Source organism: Triplophysa dalaica, chromosome 1 (genome assembly GCF_015846415.1).
Source record: "Triplophysa dalaica isolate WHDGS20190420 chromosome 1, ASM1584641v1, whole genome shotgun sequence".
Classification (NCBI taxonomy): domain Eukaryota; kingdom Metazoa; phylum Chordata; class Actinopteri; order Cypriniformes; family Nemacheilidae; genus Triplophysa; species Triplophysa dalaica.
In genome coordinates this window covers 24,848,977-24,859,656 of record NC_079542.1, presented here as the reverse complement: position 1 = coordinate 24,859,656, position 10,680 = coordinate 24,848,977, and the positions used below count along the sequence as shown (strand labels likewise).

Sequence of the window (10,680 nt, the reverse complement as noted above, 5' to 3'; positions counted from 1 at the left end):
CTGGACGATGAGAAAGCATTAATCCAACAATAATTGCATATAGATTAATTAAACGCACCGTCAAGTCCACGTAAAGCGCAAACTGACTGGCCACCACCCTCGCAATCCGTGGCTGTGCGCCAGAGCGCAGCTGCATAGCAGACAGCCGGGTGGATCAGCGCACGTTGTTTGGAATGCGGCGGGTTGCAGGCATTGATGACGAGCGCGCGCGCTTGCTCGCTCCCGTCTCTCTTCAATCTGAATGAGCGCGGTCCTCGTCCTGCCAGTGGCTCGCGATCTTGAGGAATTCGTGATCATTGAAACTGAAAACGAAGACCGAATAAACGAGTGTCAAGCGCGAGAATGCATCCTCCGAAGGGCAGTTGAGAAAGACACTTTCTTAATAGGTGAGTTAAGCTTAAATAAAACGTATTATTTTTTTCATTCATCTGCGAGAAAACACTTGTAGCTGTGTTCCTTTAAAATTGACCAAAATCTATCTGCTTTACTTCATTGGTATTATTTGAAACAAATGTTAAAACCGCAATTGGTATCTTTCCCCGTGCGTTTTTCGTGTTGTCGATGACTCATCTGTAAAAAAAGTAAATGAAAGTGAGACAGCACTATCGTTTAGAGTTAGTTATGTTTGTAAAATGCTATAAATAAAGCGTGGATTGCAAACGATAAACACGTTTTAAAATCCAGGGATTGAAGATTATCTCTGTTCGACGATTCATAGTTGAACAATTATCCTGTCCGCAGATTAGGATAATGCACATTGGGAATTATACACATGATGTCAGGATTGGTGGTTTTGTATCGGAGAGATTGATATGCGTGACATAACTTTATAGTCTTCTCTGCGCATAACTCCACATCCATTACGCACCGTATTAATCAAGTGATTTAACTAATTAAGTATAACATTAGCAAAAAATAGTGCCATGACCTTAAACCAGTCAATTCTCCATTTTTCCTCAATTCAATGTCAATGAAGAGTGTTAAATGAATTATCTTCTAGGGATATCTAAATGCTGCGTTTTTTGCTCCAAGCATGCAATCCAGTTTTACATGTCCAAAATAATATCCCGAGGCAGATTTATGAGCGTGAATTAGCTCCTGTTAATTTTATGACCAGTTGCTCAGACATGTTTGCCTTGAGCTGATTAAAAGTAATAGGACTACTTAATAAAAGAGGTTTTAGACGTAATACGTTTTATAATTTTGACCAGCTATTGTAAATGTAGCATTTATGCTGTTTGAATCTTATATTTTTGTGTGGGGACAGACGCGACGTAATTTTCGCGTCTTCCTCTAACATAAGCATTGTATGCGCAACGGGGACTTGGAGAGGCGCGCACCGAAAGATAAAGGACGAGTACGTACGGTTCGAAAAGCAAACGTTGTAATAAGAAGTGATGACGCAATACGGCTGACATCATCCGAATTGAATTACATTGTCGATCTTAGTCTGTTGTTAAAACGATTGCATGGCAAACATTTTAACTAGAGGGTTCAGTTTGCCTATTGAAAAATAAATTGAAACCTTATCCTATTGTAGTGGAGGAAGGCGTGTTTGTGTTATTTTGATGCTGGATTTTAGCTATTTTATTAGATTAAGTTATTGAAAGATTTAAATATACATATAAATAAATTATCACTGTCTTAATTGCATTGTGCTTGCAGTCTGATAAACTGAAGAACAGCACATAATGTATACTCTTCTCTCTCTCTCTCTCTCTCTCTCTCTCTCTCACTCACAAACTCGCTCAGTCAATTTGTAAAGTATAATATCTAGTTATAGCATATATAATACCTATTTTAAATGTATTGACCTATGTGTGATGTGTATGTATGCATATATATATATATATATATATATATATATATATATATATATATATGATATCAGCAGGTAATGTATTAAGGATATCAACTGAAAACCCTTGAGGCAAACTGATGATGTGAGCTATGCTGGAGTGTGTTTTAGAGGGGCACTGGTTTTGTGGTTAATGTTCTGATTCTCTGTGGGCTTTCTCTCATAAATATAAATTTGCTGCCTGGTGCTGGCATTAGAGTCTGTCAGTGGGGCTCAGGACTGTGTTTAGTAAATGTTCTATCAGAACGGATTGTTCCCAGTGGGAAGGTCTTGCCAACAGGAATGAATGAAACATGCCGGGATCATATTCTTTTGCTATTTTATTTTTGTTGGTGTTGCCATTTTTTATTGATGCCATTCTTCTGTTTGTTGGCATTTTTTATTTGTATACAATAAGAGCACACAGACAGAGGGATAAAGAACATCAATAATCTTAAAGGGATATTTCAGCAAAGAAACAAATGTCCCCATGCTTTAAAGATGTCCCCATGCCTTACTCACCTAGGCATCCGAACTGAAAATGACTTTCTTCTTGAAGAATAATGCAGCCAGAGTTACACTCTTAAAAAAAGAACACAATATACTGTATTAACGTGAAGGAATTTTCTGTATTCATTTTTACAGTTGTTTTACCTGTATTCTACATTTTGCACTGTATTAAATTGCATTCTAGCATTAACAGAAATGTCAGTAAAATAAAGGAAAATGTACTGGTAAGTTTTTGGGATTTGTTTACACTGTATAATACCATTTATCCTTTAATTCCAAAATATCTCTTAAACAAACACATCGATTCACTTCAGAAGACCTTTGTTAAGACCACGGAGCCGCTTCGAGCTGTTCTTTGATCGATAGATGCACTTTTTGGTGGCGTTTCGAAAAATTGTCCCCAATTCAATTCCATTCTACCGCTAGGAAGGATACCTGGTATTATAACTCCGACTGCATTATTCTTCAAGAAGTAGGTCATAATCAGATAGGATGCCTTGAGGGTGAATAAAACATGGGGAACTTGTATTTCTTCGCAGAAATATCCCTTTAAGTTTGTGACCTGACCTACTCCAGTTTAAATTAATTTGCTGGTTTAACAACAATGGTGGAAACAGTACTGAAAAAGTAGTTAGTAAAAGCAGTGTTACTTAAGAAATAATTTACTCAATTACTAGTACCGAAAAAGAATATGACTCAAGTAAGAGTGGATAAGTAGTTTGCTGAAAAACTAGTCAAAGTACAGCGCTAAAAAGTACTATTGTTTTTCTATTTTACCCCAAATGGAGTTTTGTGAGCATTATGGAGTAGTAAACATGCTCATGTAATAGTTAATTCACTGTGGGCAAGAGAGCACGTACATTAAGACCACAAGTGAGACTTACAGAGCCAGACACCGTGTGATGTTGAGTGATGTAACATGATAACAACAAACACCTATATTTGTGTTCTTCAAACCATCTCAAGTATTTGCATAAGAATTATATATATTTATAATTAACACACTATGTACAGCAAAATATAATTTTATAAAATAATATATTTTCTGTCTCAGTCTATGATAAGAAGCAACATACAACGACAAAGTAAGTTATTGCAAAAGGAACATCATTTGAATGTTTTTAACAGGGGGAAATAATAAAAAGGATTGGTTTGATCTAAGAAATCAGGTATCAAACAATGTGAAAATAAAGGTGCCAGTATAAAATAATAATAATTTAAGCGTGTCCCAAAACTATTGTTCTAATAAACAATCGCAAACAGCATTACAAAGATGTGTGGTTAAACTACAGCTCTACAGCTCTGGTTAAAAGCATATTATATTATATCATGTATACTTAGATCATTCTCTGGAGCAAAATAAACAGGCAAGACACAGTGTCCCTCATTCTACATATATGCAAATTCCAGTCTTCTAGTCTGTCAAGAGAAAGTGTTGTTTTATTTTTAAAAGTGCCCATAATCCTACAAACGCTAGGACCCTGGGGAATCACTGGAAGCGATGAACGAGAAAAATTGCAGATGTAGGAAACATAATGAAATAATGCAAAAGAGAGCAAAATTACTTATGAAAGTAGTATTCATATGCAATGTATAGATACAGCAATAATGTAACATTAAATCGATCTGAAAGGATTTATTTCAACCAATGTAGTGTTTTTGTGAAACAGTCGGGACAAGCTAGTTTCTCTAACTATGCATACTACTATGGTGATTAAGCAGCAAGTTTTGTCGTGGTCACCCCTGACTGACAGGTAAACAAGGCGCTATTGGTTGGTAATGTTGAGGAAATTTCACCTTTATATGAAGCCTTAATATTGCTTCGTACATTTAATTTAACTGCACTGTTGAAAGGGGCATTCTTTATCAATAAACTGCCTGTATGCATGTTAGACTTACTTGTCCTCTTACTTACCTTTCTCTGTCAATGCAATAATTGTGTAAAATTGTATGAGCCAATTTGTTTTACTTACCGCAGCTGCTCAGTGCTCTGGTAAAAGAAACTGTGAAGCTGACGTCACGCCCTCTGTTGCAGTGGTGCCGCCATTTTTGGGAGGATTACACTCCGCTGCTATTATTCTGAAAATGAAATGTACCGTTACTTGTTTTGTTTGATATATGGAAAAATCGAAAGTGAAAGAACCACCAGCTTTTCCTCAACGAGTCTGCGTAATGCTATTTCAGTTTTTAAACACAAAGACCTACCTACTATCAGGAGCGCTGCCAGGAATTTTGGGCCCCATGGCAAAAAATCGAATTGGGCCCCGTCCGAACTGTCCTATCAAAACCTTTACATAACTCTAATGAACTATTTCACCGCCATTGACGAGTTATCTCATCAATTAAAAAAATCGCTTGCCCGCCAAAGACGAGTTATTTCGGCAATCAGTGTTTGTACTGTTGTACAGCAGGTGGCGCTATTACACACCTTTGGGAAAAAGTACAGAATCCCAGAACCTAGAACGTATGTGTTTTAGCGGTTTTTAATGATTGTGGAATCTGGGCGGAATCTGGGACAAAAAACGTTAATTATCTCAGCAATGGCGAACATTGCGTTGCTATTGATGTGACTTTGCAAACCCACATTGGCATCCAAACACGGCGAAACCAACATGTACGAGCAGCTAGCAGTAACTAGTATAAACAGAGATTTCAAGCAATTTGCGCTAAGTCAGGACCAAACCATTTTATGCAGATACATAGGGGGGTGGTTGGTCAATATGGATTTTTACTTTTTGGTCAATGGGGATTGTTAACTTTAACTGCCAAAAACAAAGAGATCATAAATGTTAGTGTTATATAAATATATATACTGAATGATTATGGTTTAATAATTTTATTTTAGTTTTTACCTATTTTTGAGCCCTTGTCAGTCATGGGCCCTTGGAATTGTCCTAACGTTTCCCCCCTATACGGCGCCCGTGCCTACCATAGTTATATGTAAGAAATTTAGAAAAGTTGAAAAAATAGAAAAAGTTACTCAAGTACTGTAACGAAAGTATGTAAAGAGTTTGGTTCCAAAATGAGATAACTTTCAATAACTTTCAAAAATCATGTTTTTTTATTGTGCATTCTAATTAATATTTATCAAACTGCAGTTGGTTTGCTTTGATTTAAGCCATAATAACTAAAAAAATATATTATCATTTTGGAACCAAACTCTTCATTTGTAATAGTTTCCACCACTGTTTAACAAATACCATGCTCATCAAAAAATCTACCTCAGTATTTATTTGTGTTACTTTCTGCGGGTCCCATTTTTTAAATAGTTTCTGTCAGTAATTTACACAAAGAGATTTGTCTCACCAGCTTTGACATTAAATTTTTCTTATACAAACCCAAAATGTATCCAAACATGCGCTGAACACACAAACACCTACACTTGGTGCTGGAACGCATTTGGATGGTTTCAAATAAAAAAATCACTTTCTCTGTTTTCTCTCGATCTTTCACATTTCCCATTTCATCTGATCTTGTCATGGTGTACTCTGGTACCCATGTCCCTGGATTACGTTCCCAGAGACAAGCTTCAAAAACAACCTCCTGTCACACTGCTACTCACTGGGGACTAAAGACATCCCAAGTTCTGTCACACAATGTGGGGGAGTTTCTCTGGCCTTTCCACTCTGAGTTAGTATTTTTGAGGTGTCAAAAAACAGGTGAGAATCTATATGTCACTTTTTCTTCCTGGGCAGCATCAGTGTCAGGACAAATCACTCAAAAGGGCATGCCCAAAGAGAGCACACACTTGTCGGTTACTTTGGATTTGTCAAAGTTTGCTTGGATTGGTAAAGGTTTTGCTGTTTATTATCTAGACCTTAATACAATAAAACATAATTAACTTGTAAAATGTAATAAAAAGGAAACAGTATCCTTAAAAGGAGATCATTTCGTTCTTCATTAACACCTCAATATGACTTTTACACAGAAAATAATAGTCAGTTCATTTAAATGTTCCAAATGATTCACATTTTCGTCTGACATTTTTCTTACAGGTGATGTTGTAACACTTCCTTAGGGCTTGTGCGCAGTTGTCAATGAGTAAGGAATAGTTATTGTTTTCTGTCTGATGTCTAACAAAGACTTCCCTCTGGAAGGCAACTGACTGATCAGAGTAGGATGTATTTAACCTATTCATTAGTAGTTAAGTATCCATAAGTAGATATGTGTTTGGTACTGTCACTGCTTTTTTCAGTCCTTTCTTTACATGGCTTGGCAAGTGTGGGGATCTTGTGACTTGACATCCCTGCGGAGATCCTTTTTCATACTGTATCTGCAGTCTGTTTCAAGTTATTACACTCTTTAACTGTGAGGCTGGTGTCAGCAGTTCGGGTCCGAACCAGATAGGGAAGAATGTAGTATTGGACTGGTACATATAGCTTATTCAGCAGTCAGTCGCATTAACTTATGTACAAATTGTCCTTTTTCTTTTATTTGGTTTGATGGAATACATCAGCAAAACAGCAAATAATGTGACCTCCAGTATCCACTCAACTTGGACATTCAACAAAGTAGTCTTTGTAACTGTATTACTGTATTATTTAGATTTCTATTTCTTCTACAACAGACTAGCATATTAAAAATGTTACTATGTGTTATTTTTTTTCTCGACTGTTTGTCTTGCCATGAATATAGTGTCCACTGTTAAAACATGCCTTAGTCTAGTTGTAGAACAGGTTCTCCAAGCTTAAAAATACATCAGGACAACATTGTTTAGAATGTGTGTGTTTGCATGCATCTGTAGATATAATGAGTGGAAAGGGAAGTAGGCACCCATTTACATTTATTATTTTTGCATGTGCTTTTATCCAAACCAACTTACAACAAGGGGGAAAAGACGTTGCATAATAGTGCATTCTGAATTAAATATTATTCATGTATTAAAAATGTTCTCTGATGTAATTCCTTAATATACTGTACATACTAGGGCTGGGTGATATACCGGTTCATACCGAATACCGGTGTGTATTATTGTGAATTTTTAATATAACGCATTACCGGTGTATGTCACTTAAACAACCGCGTGACATAAAAAGGGCATTTATTATTTAAGTCAATTAACAGCACTATTTCCTCTCTCAATCAGTAGAAAATGTGGTAGAAAAATACCGCCATGTACTGGGAAACCGGTATAAATCTGGAAAACAATGTTATATTTATTTTTGGTGATACCGCCGAGCCCTAGTTCATACTCAAACATTGAATTGGTAAAATTTGAATATTTTGAAAGGGATAGTTCACCCCAAAATTAAAATTTTGTCATGAATTACTCACTCTCTAGATGTTCCAAACCTGTATACATTTATTTAAACAGTTCTTGGACCCCATTGACTACCATAGATTGCTTCAGACTGTTTGCCATCCTACATTCTTCAAAATATCTTCATTTGTTTTCAACAGAACAAAACAATTATTGTAATTTTTCATATTATGGTAGTCAATGGGCTCCAAGAACTGTTGGTTAAAAGCATTCTTCCAAATATCTTTCACTGTGCCCATCAGACTAAAGAAATGTATACAGATTTGGAACTGTTTAAATGTGAGTAAAAGATGACAGTATTTTATGAATGGATTTATTTTAAATCAAAAAGGGAAGTGCAAAATAGAGGCCCAGCCCTGCTTTTTTTTCATTTCAGAAGCTGATTCACTCGAATATACGTCACAATATGGAAAAGTAGTCAATCGCAACTTCCGTTTCATGGTGACTTTAAGAAGCATAAGACTTCTGAGTGACTTTGAAATACACTTTGTTTTAAATTCCAGATCAGTGCAAATAACCATGTTGTGCTTTGCTTGTTGGTCACCAGCTGGTCAGACTTCTTATATAACCCAGTCAACAAAACCATGCTGATTGGCCAACTAGACCAAGGCCAAACCAACACTAACCATCAGAAACCAGCCTTAACCAGCATTTGAATTCCTGCTGAACAGAGTCTTTGTAGCAGGGGAGACACAGGGCTATTGTGTATTTGTTATTTTTTAGTGAATGAATAAATAAAGCTCAGAAATATGTTTGGAACTTTAGCTGCTACAGATGGGCAGTGTTGTCTGTTTAATTCAATATCTAAACAAGCATGGTACCATAACTAAACAATAGTTTTGAATATGTTTTTCAAAAGTTAATCACAACAATGAGAGTCTTATTTGAAATGTGACCATTCTTAACCAATTCCTCGCGATTTTTTCATAGTACTTACTGGAAATACTTTCACTTGTGTCAACAGCAATTCCTCATGTGCGATCTGCGTGTCTGGGTTAAAAACTGTGGAGGTTATGGAAAAACACATAAATTTGGACCCATATATACGAAGGCTTGAATTCCAATTATGAGTTGTGTAAATCATCTAGTATCATCTGACCCTAAAGGCCCATCACATTTTGTTCAGAATGTCAGCATTTACAGAACACGTGCACACGCACGCCTGCCCGCACATACACATGCACATACACACACACTCACTATCTCACTGATTTGGGTGTCAGTAGTGAAATGAGCTGGCACATACCTTCCTTCTATGACATTCCCTCTCACAATGCGAAAATAAATACACAATCAGGAAGGATTTGTCCCTTGAATCATCAGAAGGATTAAAAAATATGGATGGTATGGTTTGTGGGTTACCACAGCAACCCCTGATCACCCACCCCCCAATCCAAACCGTCTCATTTACATGAAAATAGACAGGGCTGAAGTTTGTTGTACTAGCTGATCTTTTGATAAGTTTTATTGCCAGTTTTTTATCATTTTCCTTCTCTATTTGATGTTATTATTACTGTATCTACGTGACCAAAAAAAATCACTGCACAAAACATTCCATTTCTTATGCTGCCCTGAGTCCTAACACCATTCTGTTGCCTCTAAGAAAATATGGCTCTAAATATATATATATACTTTTTATATTTATCTTTCATAATGTAGTGAATTCAGTTTTTGTATGTTGCATTTAATTCCCCCTTAAAGGAATGGATAACAATGAAGCTTTCAAAGTTTATTGATCTTATATTGTTCAATTATTTTTTTATCTCTGGGATTTGTTTTGAAGACTTTAGCAGATTTGATGTGAACCATTTTCGGCAAGACATGGTAACAAAACCCACCAATCAAATAAAGTTTTGGCCCTGGTTTATGATTTAATAAATGCACCATTGTGTGCAAATGAGTTTGTGTGTTTATATATATATATATATATATATATATATATATATATAAGACCAAATACATAATTTATTTATCCTCTTGCCTGGTAAAATAGTTCTTAGAGTTTTTGTGTAATCTTGCTTTCTAAACTTGCACTATTCTGTTACCTCTTTGCATAATTGAGAGCCTTACTTGAAACAAATAAAACACAGAGTAAAGCCTCTACAGTTGCACCTGTGGAGTGTCTAAGTTGTCATAAAAGTGCTAGTTTATTTAATTTATGAAGCAAAAAATCTCATTACTCGTAGTAACGCAGCATGGCCAGGAAGACTTGTTATTTTTATTGTGCATGTCTACAGTCTTCGGCGTCTCCAGAGGAGCCATCATGAGAGGTTGTAAAAGTTTCCGAAAACAAGTTCCTTCATAGTGGAACTAGGCAAAGGGCTGTGAAATTGAAGATTTCACATCTGTGCAGAAATCTGATCTTGTTTGAAGGCCATTTGAAAAGACAACTGAAATAATATTAAGCAATATTGACAGTATTGTGGGTCAGGTGATAGGTTAAAGGTCATTGACTTCAGGGGTCTGTGTGTGTGTGTGTGTGTGTGCATTGTTTCAAAGAGTACACAAATTCAACATTAGGCAGTAAAAGTGCCTCTGTGTTCGCACTGTGTCCCTCTTCTGTGACATTGAGAATCCTGTAGACAGAGTGTCAGTCTGAAGCTTTAAAATGCCTCTCACACTATTACAAGAGACGTGAGAGATTCAAACATCAATCCTCTCACCCAAGGGCTTTCAGTTCAATTCGGGTCAATATTTCCACACTCATGTCCTTATACTGTCCCATATATGGCATCTTTCATCCTTAGATGAGGACTTGTAAATGTGTATGTGCACATGTAACCAGTAGATGCTACAATCCACTCCATCAAACCATGCCATACTATACTATGTATTTGGTTACATTTTATTTGGTGCTGTTGCCCAGTGAGGGGGAATTGGAGTAAGAGGTTAAGAGTTGCGTGAGGTGGCACAGCCATTGCTGCCCTGGAGAAAAAGGCCTCAATGAGTCCCATCGTACTTATTGTAACAAACGTTATGTTTTTTTAAGACAAGGATTCAGAGTAAAATAGCCTTAAACCATACTCGTTGCAACTGCTGTTTGCTGTAAGCATGAAAGGACAGACACAGTAAA

The 10,680-nt window shown here is 36.4% G+C and overlaps 1 protein-coding gene across 1 annotated transcript in view; it reads left to right on the top strand.

Moving 5' to 3' along the window:
- The first annotated feature begins 272 nt into the window (after positions 1 to 272).
- htr2cl1 (5-hydroxytryptamine (serotonin) receptor 2C, G protein-coupled-like 1) overlaps positions 273 to 10,680 on the top strand; it is a 119,478-nt gene continuing 109,070 nt past the window's right edge. The window contains exon 1 of the mRNA XM_056756941.1: positions 273 to 386. The gene's annotated coding sequence lies outside the window, so the exon portion shown is untranslated. The remainder of the gene's footprint in view (positions 387 to 10,680) is intronic.